A 22,709-nucleotide genomic window follows, 5' to 3' on the forward strand; every position below is an offset into this window, starting at 1 on the left:
CCGACCAGGGCAAGCCGGTGGCGTGGCCCCGAGAGCCCAGACTGACGAGCAGGTCTGGAAACTCAGGGGGTCGGATCCCAGCTTGACCAGGGCTGGGACAGGTAGCCTCCCCTAGCTCCCTAGTGGAGGACTTGGGCTTAGGTTAGCGGGGCTTAGATGTTGTGTCTCCCTGTTAGCCGAGTAAGGGGACGTTACCCCTTAGGTCCTGTGTATACTCGCTAACTGTATACAAGTTGTGTTAATAAATAAGTGTGCCTCCGATCCCGTCGTCAAGCCTCCTGAGTAATTACTACACTACTATACACTACGCTATACACTACACTATACACTACAATACACTATACTCTACTATACACTACACTATACACTACACTACTATACACTACGCTATACACTACACTATACACTACAATACACTATACTCTACTATACACTACTACATTATACACTACTATACACTACTACATTATACACTACTATACACTACTAGACTATACACTACACTACTATACACTACGCTATACACTACACTATAAACTACAATACACTATACTCTACTATACACTACACTATACACTACACTACTATACACTACGCTATACACTACACTATACACTACAATACACTATACTCTACTATACACTACACTACTATACACTACGCTATACACTACACTAAACACTACAATACACTATACTCTACTATACACTACACTCTACACTACACTACTATACACTACACTATACACTACAATGCACTATACTCTACTATACACTACTACACTACTATGCACTACTACACGATTCGCCACTATACACTACACTATACACTACACTATACAATACACAACACTATACACTACTATACACATACTTGATATCTTCCTGGGGAATTCCCAGGCGTTCCCAGGCCAGCCGAGCGACGCAGTCCCGCCAGCGTGTCCTGGGCCTGCAAGTTTAGGATTGGCCAGTTCAATACATCTTCGGGATTCAACTCGGCACATCAGCTGTGTGTGATATCAAATGTTGGTCGTCCTCAGGAAAGAGACCCATCCTTGTCATGGGAATGTGTAAGATCCACCACTGACTTAGGGCCACCAATAGAGGCGAGCGCTGCCTCGCTGCGTACTCTCAGTAGGGAGACGATCTGCGGATGAGACGGAGGTGAATATCGCTCCTAAGTAAAACAATCAATAAAATAAAATAAATTAAAACAACTCAATTAAATCACGACGTTTCGGAGGCAACACGAGCTTCCTTCATCAGGTGTAAAAAGGCACAGGAAAATAAGTGTAGCTACAGTTATTCCTAAAGAAAACTCTTCGTCAATAGCACTGGCCCGAAAGGGTATATTGATATTACCGGAAATGGTTCTTCTTTTTATGAATGATGCTTTAAAAAAAGGACCATTGCCCAAAATATCACCTGTCATATATTTAAATATATTGTATATATTATTTCACTTGAGGGCAATGTTTTTGACTAGTGTGCCAAGTTTTTTTGTTGATTGTGATTGTAGCTACAGTTATTTTGCTGTGTTTCCTCCGAAACGTCGTTATTTAATTTAGTTGTTTTCATTTATTTTATTTTATTGTTTTACCTACGTGACTTTACCGAAAAAAACAACAAGTATGAATCCTTGCAGTCACGAAAGCTTAAAATCTAGAATTATCGCTCTTAAGATTGCTTGCGTGAATGAACGCTGCTGTTTGGCGTTAGTACTGGGGGGGGGGGCAATGAACAGCCGATGGACTAAAACTGTTTACTTTTGTGTGGAGACACAGGAGTGAGTTCTGTTCACGTGTGTTTTTTAAACAACAACAGTTATTGTCGCAAGGTCAGCACGTTCTACTCAAATGTTGGCGCATTGTTAGCTCGGCCCGTGAGCGGTGAAACGAGGACCATCAGGCCAGCGTCACTTTGTTTGCAAGTCAATTGGCAAAGGCCGAGAAGCGAGGACATTGGTTGGAGAGAGGGTTGGTTCAAAAGGTTATGAGCCTGACATGTGTACAATGTACCTACGCCCGTGTTCTAGGATGCACCTACACCTGTTTTACAGGGTGGTTCAAAACGTTACAGCTTGATACACATTCACTGCACCTACACCTGTTTTACAGGGTGGTTCAAAACGTTACAGCTTCACACACATTCACTGCACCTACACCTGTTTTACAGGGTGGTTCAAAACGTTACAGCTTCACACACATTCACTGCACCTACACCTGTTTTACAGGGTGGTTCAAAACGTTACAGCTTCACACACATTCACTGCACCTACACCTGTTTTACAGGGTGGTTCAAAACGTTACAGCTTCACACACATTCACTGCACCTTCACCTGTTTTACAGGGTGGTTCAAAACGTTACAGCTTCACACACATTCACTGCACCTACACCTGTTTTACAGGGTGGTTCAAAACGTTACAGCTTCACACACATTCACTGCACCTACACCTGTTTTACAGGGTGGTTCAAAAGTTACAGCTTCACACACATTCACTGCACCTTCACCTGTTTTACAGGGTGGTTCAAAACGTTACAGCTTCACACACATTCACTGCACCTACACCTGTTTTACAGGGTGGTTCAAAAGGCTCTGAGCCTGACATATATTCAATGTACCTACGCCTGCAAGAACCACGTTTTATATATATATAAAATATACTTTACATTATGTATATTAAAAAAAGCTGTTCATGCCAAGAAATCATGGGATTTCACCGACAGTTCAGGGAATTCAGCAGCGGATGAGCGTTGCCTAGTGTCGGAGAGCGTATGGGGAAATTGATCTCACAAATGTATTTTTCACGAAACAATTAATATTTAGAGCGTCCTTATAAGTGTGCGTGTGTTCGTGCGCTCGGGCACGCGCGTGCGTTTACTTATTTATCCGGAATGGCCAATCGCGCAAGAGGCGATATTTCGCCAGGCTCCCTGGCTCCTACGAGCCAGTTTTATTGTGTCAAGCAACGCGGGTTAAGATAGAATAACGATGACACTTAACAGCTCCATAATGCGATCCGCCCGAAGATTGCATTCCGCACCCTCTGCAGGGCCGCCGCGTTGGAAATTGCACTTCGTGGTTTAGTGCCGAACAATCCTACGGGGAATGGCTCTTAAAATGCACGGCGATGCAGATACGCGTAATAACATATTAGAGAGAGGGCCCCGGCGGGAGTTACGAGCCGCCGGGCGCGAGAGCAATCTTCGGGAGAGCGTTAATTTGGCCGACGCGTCGAGTAGCTAAGTCGACGTCTGCGGAAACGTTACACGCCAGCAAGCTAAGTGGGGAGCGGTAGTGTAGCGGTTAGCGCGCTGCGCTGCGAACCTGGTCGACCCGGGTTCGATTCCCGCTCACGGCCAACACCCAATGACGATTATTTGAACCGGTTCTGGGCCTCCCCTAGGTCGACTTAGCCTCACATTTGTACCTGGTGCGGTGTGTAGACATCGCCACTAGGGAGACAAAGGCGACCGGGCGTGGTGTTGGCCACCCACCCCGTCGTGTGCCGTGCCGGCCTTTATAGGTGCTCGCTAACAGCACTTGCCCCTACAGTCTGTTAACGCTATACGGGGAATCTTTGTCTAGTTTTACCTGGCGATCCTTTTACAGACGCCTCGCTGAAATAACGGGGATGATTTGTGCCTGCCATACGAATGTGGATGTTTCCACTGCGGGGCTCAGGGTCACCAACACTCACATGATAGTGAGGTTACACACGGGAATGCCACCACGGTAGCGAGATGTTAACGACTTCGTCTATTATGCAGGAGGTCGTGGGTTCGATCCTGACCCTGACGCCTGCTGTATATTTGGAGATTTCATTTTATTCCCGTGGTCACGTGGATTTTTCTTTGGGTCCTCCAGTTTTTCCCTCCATTTAGAAACATGCATTTAGCGTATTTGGCTGCTATACATTTCCACGTGATAAGCCACTTCGTTGAGCCATCATTTGTGGCCAGGTCGCTTCTCAAAAAAAGCTATAAGCTCAATGGGCCTTTCCTGGTAAAATAAAAAAGTTTAGTATACTACATGTAATTCTGTATTCCTTTATTAACGAAGGCTACATAACCATTCGCCATGATCTGTCTCTTGGTGCATTGAAGGCCCCTCAAATCCGTTGCCATCTCTCACGATCCCATGGCGCAACACTCAACTGAGAGCCGACACAGAAGCAGATGTCATCATCTGCCCGTCCGTTTGCTTCCAGTTGCCGAACGAGTACATCATCGGGCCGCAAATGAGCCACACCACCTTGCAGATCTCGTCAAGGAGCCGACGCTGTCACGCGAACCGCGGTCATCCTCGTAGCGGATTTTAACGGTGGTCACTGCACCGCGCGCTTTCACGAGCACTTCTGCGGCCGTTTGGAACGCTCTTCCGATGTTCGGGAGCCACTGGAGTTGTGCACTTTTAAATCATCGATTGAAAACGAATTTCTTTAGAACTGCTTTTTGTGTTGAGTTAGTCCTTCCCCCCCACCGTCCTTCACGAACCAACAGTGTCCCTTGTGAAGTGAAGTCTGATCATTATTATCGAACCTTCGATTAGCACGGTTGGCTACGTACAGTGCGAAAGAAGTTCAACATGCATGCATCTCCACAGATAATATTTTCTTTGACTGCCACTCCATCATTAGGCTCGACCATAGGCCATCCCTTCTAGCCATGATACGTCATGCAAAGGCACGCTTACTTTTTTTTATATTAAGGCTCTAAATTGCATACGTTTGCTCTTCATGTTTACCGTTGTGTGTTACGAAGTCAAATGTATAACGTGTCTTTGCAATCAAGAAACATACAACGGTTAAATTCCACATCGGTTAAAGTTAACGTTACAAGTAAAAATAGTCAAAGTTACATTTTTTATCAGTTTTTGTGTTTTTAAAAGGAAAACAAACCCATCCTTAATTTTCACCAAACGGATCGGGCAATTTCAAGAAAACTAAATCTGCCCACCGCACAATGACACTCTCGATTAAACAAAACAATTCAAATCGGGCACGCGCTATTCAATCACCACCCCAATACAATAAAATGAATCTCGCACGCTCCCGGTGCTTTTAAGGAGTAAAGCCGGTGGGTCACGTGACGAACATTGACCTGCAATATCGGAACGCGTGCGCCCTGGCCTCCCCTTCGAATTCACCAACAAAGGCAGAGGAGTCATACTCTTAGTTCTTTCGGTAAAGTCACGTAGGTAAAAAATGAAATTAATGAAAATAAAACAATAAAAATCACGACGTTTCGGAGGCAACACAAGTCTCCGTCATCAGGTGGGACCGTCACAGCCAGATTTGCTGCATCAAGTGAGGCAAGGATTCAAGATGTAAGCTCTTAAAAGCAAGTTGAGGGGGGAGGAGAGGGGGGGGGGAGCTCATCAGATCTAGAAAGGCAGAGGAGCCCCGCCCCCCCGTCCCTCGCCCACCCGCCCCTCGCCCCCCCGCCCCGCCCCTCGCCCGCGGCCACCTCCAACCTCGCACAGCGCCCATCGCTCATTCCCAGCCACGCGCTCGCCAAATTGACTCGCAGGCCATTCTCAAAGGACCCTCATTTTACAATGATGGAATGCAGTTTTACTACGCACGCATGTGTAACAACAAAGTGGGTGTGTGTGTGTGTGTGCGCGCACTGTAAGGCAGTGGAGTGGTTAGGGGCCGTCCATAAATGACGTCACGCGATTTTGGACGATTTTTGACCCCCCCCCCCTGTTGACAGAAAAAGTCAGACCCCCCCCACAAAGCTCTGCCCCCCCCCCAAAACCATACTTCCATTTTGAAATAAAAGATGTTTCAAACCGCTTTCAACTATTGACATTGTAGTGCGGATTTAATGTGGCGCTGCACTCTGATGTTGTAGGAGAAAACATTTATTAAAATGTCTATTTAATTAAGTAGAACGTGTTGTCTATATTTATTTAAAGTTGCGCATTTTAACGTGACGTCACATTTTTCAAACCCCTCCCCCCCTTGTCACACATCGTCACAAATGTCTGACCCCCCCTCCCCCCCCTAGGTGCGTGACGTCATTTATGGACGGCCCCTTAGTGCGCTGCTCGTTGAACCCGGCTCACGGGCAGCACCAGTGACGATGATCTGATCCGGTCCCGGGCACCCCTTGGGGTGACTCGGCCTCAAATGGGTACCTGGTGCGGTATGTAAACATCGCTACTGCGGAGACAAAGGTGGTGCTGGCCACCCACCCGCTATTGTGCGGTGCCGGCCCTATCGTTACTCGCGAACGGTACTTGCCCAAAAATTGCGTGTTAAGACGACACGAGGGATCTTCGTCTTGGAGACCTGTGCTCTTTCGTTGTGATTTTAATGCCAAGCCACGGCTCATGTAGCAAATGGCCAATATCTGAACCAGTTCTGGGTCTTCTCATTGGTCGCTTCAGCCTAATACGATTACCTGGTGTGGTGCGTTAGCATCAGCACTGGGGAGACAAAGGGGCCGTCCATAAATGACGTCACGCGATTTTGGACGATTTCCCCCCCCCCCCTCGTCACACGGCGTCACATAAAGTCAGACCCCCCCTCAAATATAACGTCACAAAGCTCTGCCCCCCCCCCTTCCCCAAAACCATATTTCCATTTTGAAAATAAAACATGCTTTAAATCGCTTTAAACTATCGTAATTGTAGTGCGTATTTAATGTGGCGCTGCACTCTGATGTTGTAGGAGTGTTGTTATAACAATTAGTGTTGTTATAACAATTCTATATTTATTTAAAGTTGCGCATATTGATGTGACGTCACATTTCTCACCCCCCCCTTGTCACACATCGTCACAAATGTCTGACCCCCCCCCTAGGTGCGTGACGTCATTTATGGACGGCCCCAAAGGCAGCCTGATATGAGGCTTACCAACACTGCACTAGCCTCTCATACGCAGCGCAAGCCTTCATCGCTACCTTGTTGACTGTCGTTACCCCCAAGGTTTAAAGGGATAAATACTAATGTTGGTCATTGCGCGTTTGTGCGTTCATTGTGTGTGTGCGCGCAGATAAGTGCCGTGTAAAATCGGTGTCCGTTCACGGATGATTTCGGCAATGATTTGGAAAGAAAATAGCCATGCCTTTCTCCGGTTGTGCCCTTGGAGTTGGGCTCTGCATTTGTATGTTCAATACAAATTTGGTAGGCGGAAAAAAATATATTAAAAAAAATAACCACGGCAAGAAATGTAGTAACTGCATTTCTGTGGGTGACACACCAAATCTGCAGCATGAACCCTATAAACTTCTCCCAAGGCTCACCAAGAGAGCTATTTATATGCTGGTAATAAAAAAACACTACGCATGCGTGTCTGTGCCTCGGCGTGTGAGCCGTGCTGTATTCTTACAGTGACCCACATGATAATTAATTTTGTCGACATGGCTATTCTGTGCGCTGCACATCTTGTAAGCAATGCGGGTTTTTTTTGCTGCTGGGTTTCTGTACAACCCTTTCATTTTTCATCTTGATGATTCGAAATCTTGTTCCAACGAAAGAGGACACGCACTCTACTACACCGAATGCAATTGTGAACATTTAAAATATAAATTTGTAACCCTTAAAAAGAGAAACCAGATTTGCGAGAATATTTCAGTTAAGCAGAATATTTCCATATTGTCTCACCGTCCGTCCTCTAATACTACTACAAATAATGCGAATTTTAACACGCACAATAATTCACGAACATAAACGACCGTGGCTCTGATTCACCGAGCTTAGCTCAGTGTAGCTGGAAAGCTGGATGAAAAATCTCGGCCTTTAAGTGTCTCTTAAATGTCGATGTGGATTGAACGCTGCTCTGTGAATGCCCAGCAGTGGTGCTGTGATGGCCGCGTTCTGGAAAGTGTGGGGGAGATTCCGCGGAGCAAGGCCGTAAATAATATTATTTATTGGGGGGGGACACATCCCCCCCCCAATATTCAAATATGCTCTAAATGTCCCCCCCCCAATATATTGCTATAAAATAGATTTCCGTTTATATGATTGTGGTTATGGTTGTACTTTACTAATCCCTAATCTCTGCCATTACATACAATGAAACAAGAAAAGGTAAAAAAAGAAAAAACAGAACAATGTAATACAATACACTATTAGGCATTATTATAAAAAAAAAAAAGTTCATCTAATGTGTTAGTAATTTTTTAATATTTTAGGCAGAAAATGGCAGGAAATTAGTTTTTAAATTTAGATTTTTTTCTGGGGTGGGGGGGGGCCCAGACCCCCTGGAAGATTTGGTCCCCCCCAATGTTGACTCCACGGCTACGGCCTTGCCGCGGAGAAACGAAACGGGCCCGGTCCTCGGTGTAGAGAGTATGAGGTTGTGAGTCACGCTGCTGTCACATAGAGCTCTACGGTGAGCTGCAGTGCAGGGGGACAGGAGAGAGCGAAGGGAGACACGTGGGGACACAGACAGCAGAGGCCAGCTGACCCTGCTGGCGATGATGGGAGCCGGTGGAGGGAGCGGGCGGAGGGCGAGGGAATCCAGCCGAAGATGACACGGGACGAGGATGAGGCGGGCGTTAGATGGTCTCACAACCGCTGAAGTTACTGGAGACCACTCGAAGAAGATCAAACCAGGAACGGAATTGCAAGAGTCAAGGCGAGACCCGACTGCTGTCATCCCCTTTTTAAATTGCACGTAGGACACATTTTGCCCACTGATATGGATGCAACATTTTTTTATGTTTTTATAGGATTCAAACAGATATTTTGTTTACATATATTTTGCAGATTGAACTAGATGCGCAACAGTGTCTGCGACATTTCCTCGGGAAATAGTACGGCAGTAATTGGAGACTTGCATCTTAAAGTCGGTGCCGTACGCAAACTATCAAATCGTAATTTGGCATTTACACGGGGGGAGGGGGGGGAGTGTAACAATTTCTGTATTTTTTTATTGAAATAATTGGGAGAAAATTAATGAAATTGCGTAAAATGAAATATATTATCTTTCAATTAATAAACCCGGTGACTCGAGTTTGATTATTCCTGGCCAGGGCTCAACGTCAGTGGAGAGTGTCTGCACCATCCCCGCACATTCCAGCACGGTCAAAACACCCTCCACAACGGCCACGGTGGCGAGATGTTAACTACCTCGCCTGGTATGGAAGATGTCGTGGGTTCGATCCTGACCTTGACGCCTGCTGTATATTTGGAGTTTGCGGTGTCTCTCTCACTCTCCATATGGTCGCGTGGACTTTTCTCTGGGCCCTCCAGTTTTTCTCTCCAAATTTATAAACGTGCGTTTAGAGTATTTGGCTGCTGTACATTTCCACATAAGGCACTTGATCTGGTTATTATTTGTGGCCAGGTCGCTTCTGAAACACGTTCCTTCGGAGTGGGCACGGAGGAACTTGGTTGGACAGCGCATTCGTGCACGGCAGAAAGCTCGCCGTCACGTGATGCACTTCAACTAATCCTGGAGCGTACATGTTTTTTGGGAGGGGCTATGCACGACAGACAAATAATTCCTGGTGGGCAGTGTGGAACTGTTGTTCCTATATAAATAAATATGTTAACTCTTATCGACTACAACCTTGATTGTAGTGCTGTTCATTGCTGTCGTTATGACATGTTGGGCATCTAGATCTGTGCTCAGCAACCGTAATGAATGAAAACAAGCAGACGTTTTGTGCAGGCCACGCATATTCATTTGAGTAAAATTGGCCACTGGCAAAATGTCACTTCGTGGAGATGCCGGGGATTGAACCCGGGGCCTCACACATGCAAAGCGTGCGCTCTACCACTGAGCTACATCCCCATCCCGGTTCTACCTGAGCGCAGTTCCGCCTAGGTACGGGCTGAAACTTCGTCATCAGCTTCTTCCTCTCCCTCGTCAACCCACTCACTCTCCTGTTGGCCCTGGGCCCTGTCCACATCGAGTCTGCACAGAGTCCAAGCAAAACGTATTTCTTTGAAACAAAAAGAAATAACAAGAATACATGTGGATGGATCCTATAATGCTTTCCCAATGTATTTATTCTTGAAAATATTTAATTCGGAAAAAAAAAGTGTTTTGGATTCTTTTAAGCGCTTGTTTTCATCTCCAAACGTTTAAGTAAACCATTTGATCACTGTGTGCATCGCCAGTTATAGAAATAGCAAGTTCCTGAACTCAACACAAATTCATCCGAAGGTATCGTTCATATAGGGTAATATTTACGAGAATTCATGTGCACCCCTATTACAGGGACATTGACACAGCCAATTGATTTTGGAATTCAACCTTTGTTGGAAAAATGAATTAAATAAAAAGTTCCAACATGGAGATGCCAGGGATTGAACCCAGGGCCTCACACATGCAAAGCGCGCGCTCTTCCACTGAGCTACATCCCCACCATGCTGGCAGCCAGCCAGGTAGCCAGCCCCCTTAACTATCGGCCCCTACTTTTATCCCCCCTCCCTTCGGCCCCTCCCCTTACCCCCCCTCCCTCAGGCCCCTCCGCTGACCCCCCTCCCTTAGGCCCCTCCCCCGACCACCCCCCCATATCCTTCGGCCCCTCTCCTGACCCCCCCCCCCATATCCTTCGGCCCCTCCCCTGACCCCCCCCCCCCTTAGGCCCCTCCTCTGCCCTCTCAGGCCCTTCTCCTGACTCCCACCTTCCTTAGGCCCCTCCCCTGATCCTCCTCCCTTAGCCACCTCCCCTCTCCGTACCCGGCAGTAGGTCTCCACCAATCAAAGAGCTGTTTATAATATATATATATATTTATGCACGACAGACAGACAAAAAATCCCTGGTGGGCAGTGTGGAACATATTGTTCCTTCCTGTAAAAGAGCTATATAGCTCAGTGTGAGCCTTTCCTGGTTAACTTAGAATCGTTCGAGTTTAGAGAGTCTGTCATCCAGCAGTAGATTGACAGAGGCCTGCAAATTACTCTACATTAGTATTATTCTTTGTTGTGATAACTTTTTATTTGTTTGTAGGCTTTTTACTTTTGGTGCCATTTCTAAATTTATTTATTCATTTTCATTTCGCTTCGCAGTGGCTGTATTTGGGATTTGGGCCTCATGCTATTAGCATGAATTATGCTATATAAATGAAAGTATTATTATTGCCATCATTGTATGCCACGGCAGTTAAAATTGATCGAACAAAATAGACGGTCATATTTTTCTATGTTTACAAAATTGATTTTTCTTTTCATGACTTCCCAAAGGAGTATGCCAAACAGTTGATTTTAATAACCATTTTACATCATTACCTCTTACAATGTTCCATGTCGCCGGCACTAAGGAATTCTTGTATGGGTAGACCTCTGCACGTGTGTACTGCAAGATCGTGCATTATTGCTGCGCATGCTTGATTTTAAGTGAAAGAGACCGAGCTGAAGAGCCATTTGACAAAGGCAGTGACTTGAATTGGAACTGCGGTGCTGACAGCGGAATGCTATACGGGGCAGCTGTGCTGCACGGGGCAGCTGGGCTATACGGGGCAGTTGGGTTATACGGGGCAGTTGAGCTACACGGGGCAGCTGGGCTACACGGGGCAGTTGGGCTATACGGGGCAGTTGGGCTACACGGGGCAGCTGGGCTACACGGGGCAGCTGGGCTATACGGGGCAGCTGGGCTACACGGGGCAGCTGGGCTATACGGGGCAGCTGGGCTACACGAGACCGCTGTGGTATACGGGAGATGTGTTTTGTTCGGGTTGTGTCGATTGTTGCTCGGCACGATGTCTGACATGGAGCCCCGAGCACAGCTCGTTCCGCTCGCTGGGAGTGCACTTGCTCACTATGTTGTTCCACTTAGATATTTTTCTTTGCTTGTAATATCGGGGGGGGGAGGTAGGGTTGATCGATCGCGCAGTGTCCACCGGCTTTTTAGAAAAGTCTCCACGTAGCGGTGGGCTTTGCTGAAAACGTGAACCCGAGCAAATTCAGTGGGATCTCGCTCGGAGTTCAACTCCAAAAATTGCTGCACAGTTCATTCCGCTGCAGGAGCAGCATGAGCAGCAGCCCAGAGGTGCATTAGCAGTGGTTCACACTCACCCCAGAGGCACAATGCCGTTTCCTTTTCTTCTCGCGCGGACCCGTGACTATGAACTGGAAAGGAGCTTGTTTATTGCAGCAGCAGCAGCAGCTTTAAGCGGTATTTGCATTGTGTGCCATTCCCCCTCCCCCCCTCACGGTATTTGTCCTTAGTCACAGTAACAATTGTGAGCTGAGGCCACGCTCCATTCACCAGTCAGCCAAGCTGATAAGCAGACAAATACAATGTGCAGAAATTGTGGTCGATTAATGCAAATGTGAGTTGCAGAAATGTTTGAAAATGTGTGTGACGCTATAGCGGAGCATTTGCCGTTTATTGATGGTATACGATTATAAGACACCTCCGATTAACACGGTTGGCCACGTACGGTGCGAAATAAGTTCAACATGCAGACATAACATGTTAATGAAGAAAAATTATTGACGGACGTAACTTTAAAATGTACACTTAAAGACTGCATAACAAATACATTTAAAATGTAAGTGGTTTCCAAAAGTCACATTCGTGGACGAGCTCTATGATCACAATATTAATCAAACTAAATTTAGGTGGCATGATATTCAACGCGTTGAACAGTGGGTATATGGAGAATGGACAGGCCCTTTTAAACTAGGGATAATCAACATAACAGGTTAATCTCAATGCATTTCCATGAATTTCTCATATATTTATGGAAACAAAGGCCCAAGAGCTGGATTTTCAAATGCAATGAGTGTGATGGTTTCAGTCTGGGTTAACCAATTACCTCACAAACAATATTTAACGTTAAATTCGATTTTCTACTTGATTTTGCAGAATGTCTAGCTCTGGAGAATTAAAAACTGTGTTTTCTGTCATGTGACAATCCCATTGCAGAGTATATTATAAATTGCAACATCTATTGTTAAAGCATATAAGAGCCACTCAAAGGCTTTTTTTTTTCCAGAGAAGTTATTTTCAACGTCTTTTCCACGGGCTGTGTTCCGATGCACGGGACACACTGCACTGTGAATTTTCCGAACGGATTCTTAATCTCGTAAACACGATGCCGAGAGCACAAATGGAATACAATAGGGAAAGTGAGGCCCAAAGAAATACAATTTAAATAAAATTGTAAAACTACTATTTATTGTACAGCGCTCCGTGTTTACAAATATACACACTACTACACCCTTTAGCCAAAGGCCAACGTGATCACATTTAGAGATATTTTTAATAAAACGATGTGCCTTCAAGCAACGTGAAATGAATTTGAATTATTCCCTTGATTCATTTTATTAAATGTTCTGTCATTCTTGAGTGCCTTTAAATTGATAGATTTTTTTTGCAGATGGTGACACATTTAATCAGCTTTGTACTCTCGTCTCGGCATGGAAATAATTCAGAGTAAACCTAAGATGGTTTATCCTTTATGCATGCACATTGATGCACAAGCACAGCCCACTGCAGGCCTGTGTCTGCCATCAGCGGCTATGCCTGGCGTCGCAATACTTTTGTATCTCTCTCATTATTTGGGTGGGAAAGCCTGGGTTCTTTAGGGGTATTTAACTATCTGTTAAGAGTTACTGCATGTCCTGGTTTTCCCACGACTTTGTTCTCTTTTTGAGATGTGGCGAGATGTTAACTACCTCGCCTGGTATACAGGAAATCGTGGGTTTGATCCTGACTTTGACGCCTTTATATTTGGAGTTTTCATTTTTTCCCTGTGGTCACATGGATTTTCCTCCGGGTCCTCCAGTCTTTCCCTCCATTTAGAAACATGCATTCATAGTATTTGGCTGCTATACATTTCCACGTGATAAGCCACTTCGTCGAGCTATCATTTGTGGCCAGGTCGTTTCTCCAAAAAAGATATATAGCTCAATCTTAATTTTAGAACTTTCGTGACTGCAGGAATTATTATTTGTTTCTTTCGGTTAAGTCACGTCTAAAGATAAAAGAAGAAATTAAATTAAATAATAGAATACGACGTTTCGATTGCAACACAAGCAATCATCATCAGGTATAATGAAATAGCGACATAAAATCTAACCAGAAAACTATAGACAGACATATTAGCAGACAGATATCACCAAGATACATAGAGAGAGCAACACAGGTAACAGAGAGAGGTGGTCGTCTCTGTGGGGTGGCCTTAAATAGACAGAGGAGGGCGGACGCAGAGAGAGGGAGGGGGGTTAGAGAAAAAATTAGCATATCAATGAGTGGACAACAAAACGTGGTGCTGTAAGTGCGATGTTGTTTGTTGCAATATATACCGCAGTCTATAAAATAACATTTGAGCCATTTTCATCCACCAACGAACAAAGTCCCCGCCCACGCCGTGCTGGTTGAACGGTTAATTGACCATGCCTCCACCACACTCCTCAGTGCGGGTTGTTGAAGGGTGTGTGGGGCCGTGCTTGTTAACTACCTCGCGTAGCATACGTGAGGGTTTGATCCCGACCCTGACGCCTGCATATTTGGAGGTTGCACGTCTCTCTTCCCCGTTGTCGCATGGATTTTTCTCCGGTCCTCCAGTTTTTTCCCTCCACATTTAGAATCAGCATGCATTTAGAGTATTCGGCAGCCATACCTTTTCACGTGATAAGCCACTACGTTGAGCTATCATTTGTGGCCAGGTCGCTTCTGAAAAAATAGCTATATAGCTCGGTGGGCCTGATGTTAGCTGTGGCTGGGAATCGAACCGAGGTCGCCGGTTTCATAGCGCAGCACGCAAACTGCTGTTTCACCACTCCACCCTGGCTAATTATTATACAATACAAATCTCCCCCTTCAATGACTTCAGAATCCGAATCTTTATTTCGAACATGTGGAATCCGATGAACACGGATGTCCAGTAGGGGTGGATCAGGTGAAAGGACCTTCACGACAGGGAGCCCCTTCTCAGGGGGTATTTGTCCTGCTCTTCCATGCTGGCCTAACGCGTTGGCAAGAGGCATGGAGCGAGCACACCGACACACGTCACCCCACCGTACGCGACCTCGTGATCGACAAGCCGCGAACCCATTTACACCGCTGCGTGGACAGAGGCGCCGGTATATCGAACCAGACCGGTGACCTCTACATCGCAAGCTCGGCCTGCTCATCCATTTACACCGCAGCGGCGTGGCCCCTTGTAGCACAGCCACTGGGCACACCACGTGCGGGTAGATAAGGGGCTGCATTGGCGGCGGATCCGCAAAGCGCAGAGGAAAGGGGGAACAAACTCGCCAACATTCATCACCGGATCACGGCCTTGCAACGGAAACAATTTCCAATTGTTTTGGTGATACCGCGTCGCGAGTGGCGCACGCGCGCACACATCACGAAAGAAAAGCGAACACATTGCAAACGTATTTGCTCATGAAGAAGGGCCGTTGCCCGGAACGTCACCTATGATGTTTTCCCTTTTATTGCCCCAGTGTTATTGACAGAAATGTGTGTGTGTATATTTAGATATGTGATAGGCTGATATTACAGGCAGTAATTCTGTGGCGCTTGCTGAACGCGCAACGCAGTGCGGCCGCTTTGCACCGTGGCCCATTGTAAAGCAGCAGTATTGCATCGGCTCTAATTGCACTGATGATGCGTTTGATGTGTACATTTAATCACCGCTCAATTGGAGACGATATACTCCTGTCATCCCGCTGTTAATTTAATGTGCCTCGTCGTTGCATGCCGGCCTCACGACGAGCTTGCAATTGGATCGAGACAGACAATTGACCTCAAAATGTTGCCGCTGCAATTACGATGTCCCCCCACCCTCTCCTCCCCCACGTGTATGCTCGTGCGAAAAGTGGTGTATGGTATACGGCGTTTATGTGCGCGAGTGCTCGCACACGCCGGACTATGAAGGGTCAGGCGAAGGTGCGTTCCAATGACAGCACCGTTCGCCATTGAAACGATTGCCGTGTTTAAAAATAGCAAGGAGGTTTATATGTAAATAGTTGTGGAGGATTTCTTTTCTTGGCTTTGGAAAATGGCGCGTCTGCCTTCGCCCGGACTCAAATTGGGCATGCTCGGTGGAAATTTCAACAAAACAAACAGGCGTTCTCTTCGAGGCTGATTTATGCTGAAAAGAAAAATGCTAATTCTAAGTGGTAAAAGACGTCCGCACTGTTCGTCAATAACACCATGGCAACGTGTTGGGCAATGGCCTTGTTCCGTAGCAGAGAAGGGATGCTATTTGATCCTATTCTCGCATGTGATGACACCGATGTGTTCAGGAGCTTCATGCCAATGCAGATGTTTGCTGGGACACACAAGGGCTTCAAGATGCTATGTTTAAGGGGGCCTTTGCCCCAAAATATCACCAACTGTATTTATATATTTTTTTCCTTTTAAGACCAACAGTGTTGACTTAAAGCTTTTGTGACCACAGGAATTCATATTCTTTGGGTCTTACGGTAAAGTCACGTAGATAGGTTCAACGGAAATAACAAACCTATGGCGTTTCGATCGCAACACAAGCGGATATCATCAGGAAAAGGGGGTTAGCCTCTAAATGCAAACTGTTTATAAAGGTTTGAAATGGGCGTAGCCCAAGTGTTAGCAGCATGGGCGGGGCAGTTAATGTTAATGTAAGTGATGGTACTCGTAAAGGGCGATGACGGCGCTGGTGGTGGGTTTCCACCAACGTGTTTAAGGCAGATCTGAAACACGGTAAGACCAATACTTCGGCCGTAGCTGATCATTGCTTTAATGCGGTGGGCTCACGCGAAATTAATTTCTCTAAAACGACGGTACTTTGCAAACCCACTGGCTATCAACAAAGATTCGTTCATGAAGCCATCCATATATATAGACACGGACACAATTTCAACCAAGAAGATGGGTACCAACTCAGCAATCACTGCAAGGACGTTATCAACCAGTAGAAGTCATAACTCGGTTGCCATTTTAGACCTGGCAGCCCTTTCGTGACTGCATGGATTCATCTTCTTGGATCTTTCGGTAAAGTAACATAGAATGGAAATAATAAAAACGTCGTGAGAATTATTTTATTATGTTTTATTTTTTATTATTTTATTACTTCCATTCTACGTGACTTTACCGAAAGAACCAAGAAGAAGTACCATCACCTCTAGCAGCAACCTCCACCGTCAGCAGTATGATTGTGTAAAGCGGGATGCAATGATTACTTGGCAGCCCTTTAATTGGTGGACACCCACCACCAGAGCCGTTGTCGCCCTCTACGAGTACCACCATCTACATTAACATCAGCTGCCCCGCCCATGCTGTTGACACTTGGGCTACGCCCATTTAAAACCTTTATAAACAGTTTGCCTTTAGAAGCTAACCCCCTTTTCCTGATGTAAATCGCTTGTGATGCGATCGAAACGCCATAGTTTTTTAACACGTAGACTTTCGCGACCAATATTATTCATAATCAACGTTTTTGGGTTTAGATCGCGTTATTTATAAATGTGTCGTAACCCTCCACCACCCGACACGGCCAATCAGTTAAAAAGTGTCAAGTTGACAAAAGACAAATAGTTCACTGCTTTAGCCCACCGGTGTGTTGAAGCGTGAAACCACAACATTTGTTATTTTCTTTGAACCTATCTACGTGACTTTACCGAAAGACCCAAAACATACCAACAGTGCTATTGACGAATGTGTTGAATTGTCTGTTACTTGTGCTTATGCACACATTGCCAATGAGGTAACACCAAGACAATGAATAGATATGTTTATTTATGTAAAATAATGTTGCCGAATTAAATGAGTGTGGATGGACAACGATGTTCCAAGAGACGTTTGCCTGGTAGATGTCAATGTGAAACTGTTTTTGTGTTTGTTTGTTCATAAAACTGAAACTCTCTCGTCTGTTTACTCCAGAGTACATGTAAATATAATAGTTAGGGTTTATATTGGCTTAACAAAGAAACATGTAAAATGCGTTTTAATATTTGTGCACGTGATTTAGTTTTTAGTTTTCATCTGAAATACATCTTGAATATTATAAATTACGAGCACGCGCATTTCACGTCCAGTATGTTTCCAAAATGGAAATTGTGGCATGACAGGAAATAATATCAATTCGTTTGAACTCCCATCTGTGCCACGCCTGCAATACATACTCGTATATCTGAGGCAGATACAACATTCTGACATCGTTTGTTCGTATGTAAGGCTACCTCATTTAGGGGCATTGTAAGAATGCCCTTTGTGCTGTTTAAAAAAAAAAAACTATGAGAATATAGAACCCGGTAATAAGTCTGACGTGAATAAAACATCTCAGAACTTTTATATTACCAGGTTACCAAGAAATAAAAAAATTGGTTCCGTGAAACAGGGATTCAAAGGGTTAAAGTGCTGCCTTACAATAAATGTATGTATTCTATTTTTATTTTAGCAGGTAAGGCCCACTGAGCTATAAAGTTTTTGTCAGAAGTGACCTGGCCACAAATGATCTCTCAACGAAGTGGCTTATCACGTGGAAATGTATTGCAAACAAATACTCTAAAACGCATGTGTCTAAATGTGGAGCGAAAAACCCGAGGACTACCTGCATACCAGGCGAGGTAGTTAACATCTCGCCGCCGCTGCTGGTAGAATGGCCTCCACTAGAGGGACTCGAATTTTGCCTACTCTTCCACGCTGGCGAGACGTCTCGGACGACGTGGGGACTTACCCAAAATTGACCCCACCACTCACGACTAATTGTGGTGAACCTATTTATACGACTGAGTGGACAGAGTCGGCAGGGGAGTCAACTTTAAGGAGCTGGCACCGTTGTTTTAATTCTAGATTTGAAGCTGCCCATCCGGGTTCCTCCCCCCTCAACCAGTATATATACAAGGTCGGGTCTCTTGGGATTTGTCTTAATTTGATACAGCAATTGTGCTGACGGTTCCACCTGAAGACGGAATCTTGTGTTGCCTCCGAAACGTCGTGATTTATTATTATTTTATTTCTATTATTTCTTCTATTATTTTTATTATTTATTTTTATTTTCATTATTTATTTTTTTCCTAGGTGACTTTACCGAAAAAACCTAAGAGTATGAACCATTGTTTTAACTTCTGCGCCGGCAGATTCAGTTGAAACTCGCAACCTCTGGATTGCAAGTCGAGTGTGCTTGACTATTATACCACGACAACAACTCTGCAAAATTATAATCTGGAGAGCAATCCAAAAATAACATTATGGATGACACTCGTGAGCGGAGCTCGCGTGCGGCATTTAAAATGGCATTTATCATAACAGCAAGGATCATAAATGCATTTCCTTTTTCGAGTTAAGTCTTACCAAAAATTACAATTTCAAGTCCTGATCACAAATGGCTTTACTAACGCCAATCACAAGTGTAGCACCGTTAGAGCCCAGGGATGCATTACATTTCTTATTTAACCTCGTGGGAACTCAAGAAACAGGAAAATAGCCTCATCCACAAGTCACCTTTTTGTTTTGATTCCCTAGGTTGAGCACCCCCCCACCACACACAACTGGGATTGGAAACTGCACCATTCCAATGGTTATCAAGCTATTTAATGTGATTTTATATTTACATAGCACCTCGACTCAAGGCGCTTGACATGGTAAAAAAAAGAAAAACGGTGACAGAATAGAACGCTTTAGATGGCAGGGGAGTGCAGGGATTGAGGAATGAGTGACCGCGATAGAGGGTACTTCGGGATCACGAAAGGGGAGGGGAGGGACGGGAAGGGGTGGAGGGGCGAGGGAAGAGAATGGGCGATAGAGAAGATGCGAGGCTTTAAGATAGGAATTGAAGGCAGTTAATGATGGGGGGGGGGGGCTGCTTATTGTACAGGGGGAAGTTGATTTCATCAATCCAGATGGCATAGCATAAAAGCTGTTAATATTAAACGTATTTATTCTTGAATATTGTCTCTGGGTTTTGTTGAGAAATGGAGCTCCCAGTTCAATTATCTTTCACAGTGGACTGTGTCTGTTTGAGCCTCTGATATCCTACAGATGAGTAACTTGCCAAAAATCTTCGCGAATGTGTTTTTCCCCCCCAGGTGCGGTGAGTAACAATGTGTCATTATTGTACATTACTGGTGGTGCTCTGCACAGATTTAAAAATGCATCTTCCATGAGGCTATTAAATGAACCGTGCCCCCCCTGCCAAGGAACAATGCAATATGGACAAAGCTTGTTACCGCACGGCTGTGTCTTGCTTTTCAAATTTTCATTAAAAAGGTTGCTGCTCCTGAATTGTGCAATGCAATACAAATTGCAACATGAAACGCATTTTTTTTGTTGCCGCGGCGAGTAAACAAACACACGAAGGCAAAGATCCCCCGTATAGCCTTCGCAGACCTTTTTGGGCCAAGTTCTGTTAGCGAGTTTTACCTAAATGAAGGCTAGCACGGCACACGAGGGGGGTAGGTGGCCAGTACCACACCCGGCCGCCTTTGTCTCCCTAGTGGCATTTCTTACACACTGTAACAGGTCCTTGCCATGGTTTGTATTAGGCCATCAAAGCCTGCACCCTACGTCTCTTTTGAAGACTATTAATATCGAAAAATAATGTAGGGCAGCTATAGCGTGTATGTATTTGTGATGTTACAGCCCTTTGTCAATGCACTGCCCCCCACCTCTCCACGCTGTGTCGGTCAGTCGTTGACCACACTTCACTTTGTTGGCCAGTTCCAAGGGTGGCACAGTCGGGTTTTTTACAATCGGGTTTAATTGCCTTTTTATATTTAACCCGATAATGTGAGATTGGGAGAAATCTGGTTTAATTGGTTCTAATTGCAGAACCGCGCTTCGCCAACTTCTCAACGATGGGCTTCATCCATTCCAAGCGAAGGAACTCACTGGCGCCCACGATTGTGGAGAAGCTCGTGTTCATCACGACCAACCTGCCCGCCGCATTCTACGACTACCCCGTGCCCGACGGCCCCGAGTACGATAGCAGCACCGACGAGGAAGCAGCCTAAGCCTATCAGAGTTTCGTATTCATTAAACCAGGTTTTAATTCCCTGAAATCGGGTTTAATTGTATTAAAGAATAAACCCGATGCCTGCCGCTGGAAAAATCTGTTTTTTTTCCACCCATGGCCAGTGCGTGTTGGAGAAGGGGGGAGGGCGGTTACCCAAAATCGGTTCATAGAATCACTGGTGTTTGTATTTGTTTATGTCAACAAGTAATATTCGGCTGTTTATTCTGATCAGGGTTGCCGATAAACCGATGCTGATGTTCCTTGAAATGCAGAATAGCAGAAATGATTTTTTTATTATTATTATACACAAACGTTTATATTGATGCCACATTTATGCAAGTAAGTCTGAACATTTGTTATCGCACTCTCTTATCCAGTCCAGTCCGTCACAAATGTGCCGCGCTGATCGCACGTAGCACATAAGCTCTTTGGAATAACAGCACCGCTTTAAGTCTGTTTCGCACAGACTCAGCGACGGATGGCGAACATCTGCCGGTCACTGGGTCCAGGTCTTGAGGCCAGAGAGCCAGAAACTGCTCCGGTGAAATGGCACAATGTGATCACTGTGGGCAGCAGATCGTAGTAAAACGAGTTAGAAAACGAATGCATACACGTGTATCATTTAACAATTTGCAACACGTGTTTGTCTTCGGACGTATTTAAACACATTCCTGCGGAGGGAGCTGGTAGGAACGTTGTTGGGTTGCTCGGTCAATGGCCAGGGTCAACGGCCAGGGCGTGGTGTATTCCCGCAAATATGCCCGACTGTGAGGGCGGGCACAAGCCGGCGTGAGTAGGTTAAACGTTGAGTTTTATAAGGGCACCACGGGGTGAGCAGCCCCTCCCCACCCAGCCCCTCCCCACCCAGCCCCTCCCTGCACGACGGACACAATAATCCCCTGTGGGCTGGTGTAACCAGGAGGTTCCTACCAGTATTAGCAATACAGAAGCCGATGGGGAACTTTGTATTTGCAAATAGTTGTTTTTGCTCTGTTTCTGTGCCCAATTTTGGTCAACTCTTTGATAAATTTGGCTGGTTTTCAATAGGGTATTACTAAAGTTTTGTTCATTTTGGATTATCTTTGCAAGTGTTATCATGCCCCCCCACCACCCGCCCATTAAAGATGGATAGACAGGGTTAATGCATTCAACCTTGATTTGAAAGTGTTCGAAAATGTAAAAGTGTTTTCCTGCTCTGTATACAGTCCAAAGCCAGTGGAGGGAATTCACAGGCAGTGGAGGAAATTCGACATTGCTATGGTGGTGGCGAGCCTCTCTTTATAACATCTCCTGCAAAGTGGTACTAATTTTATCAACCCCAGATGGGATGTAAGGCGCGTTGTCAACCCTCAACAGGATTTAAACTTTCCCATGTCGCCTGGCCATATACAAAATTTATGGATGCATGAAATATATTTTATGTGACAATAGCTGACCACACAAGATAATTACTATTCACCAACTGGCGATTAAAGCAAAGCTTTAAGTCAATTGAAAAAATAATTTTACAAATGTAATATATGGCACAAATGATAAACGCAAGTCATCTATTGACTGTGGTCATTAATAATGCATTTATGACGCTGCCAACAGCGACTTGCCCCATTAGCCGTGTCAATGTTGCATGGACACACACACAAGACACATATCCCCCGTATAGCCTTATTGTTCTGTTGAGGCAAGGGCTGTTAGCGAGCACCTAATGAAGGCTGGCACAGCACACGAGGGGGTGGGTGGCCAGCACCACTCCTGGCCGCCTTTTTCTCCCGAGTAACGATGTTTCCACACCGCACTAGGTACTCATTTGATGCTGAGTCGACCTAGGGGAGGCCCAGAACCGGTTCAGATAATCA

The 22,709-nt window shown here is 45.3% G+C and overlaps 2 non-coding genes across 2 annotated transcripts; both read right to left on the reverse strand.

The window, feature by feature from the left end:
• Nucleotides 1-9,679: 9,679 nt before the first annotated feature.
• TRNAA-UGC (transfer RNA alanine (anticodon UGC)) lies at nucleotides 9,680-9,751 on the reverse strand. Its single transcript has one exon. It is a non-coding gene; the product is annotated as a tRNA-Ala (tRNA).
• A 503-nt stretch (nucleotides 9,752-10,254) lies between these two features.
• On the reverse strand, nucleotides 10,255-10,326 carry TRNAA-UGC (transfer RNA alanine (anticodon UGC)). The gene has a single exon. It is a non-coding gene; the product is annotated as a tRNA-Ala (tRNA).
• Between the last annotated feature and the right edge of the window lie 12,383 nt (nucleotides 10,327-22,709).

The sequence above is a fragment of the Lampetra fluviatilis genome, chromosome 35 (genome assembly GCF_964198595.1).
Source record: "Lampetra fluviatilis chromosome 35, kcLamFluv1.1, whole genome shotgun sequence".
Classification (NCBI taxonomy): domain Eukaryota; kingdom Metazoa; phylum Chordata; class Hyperoartia; order Petromyzontiformes; family Petromyzontidae; genus Lampetra; species Lampetra fluviatilis.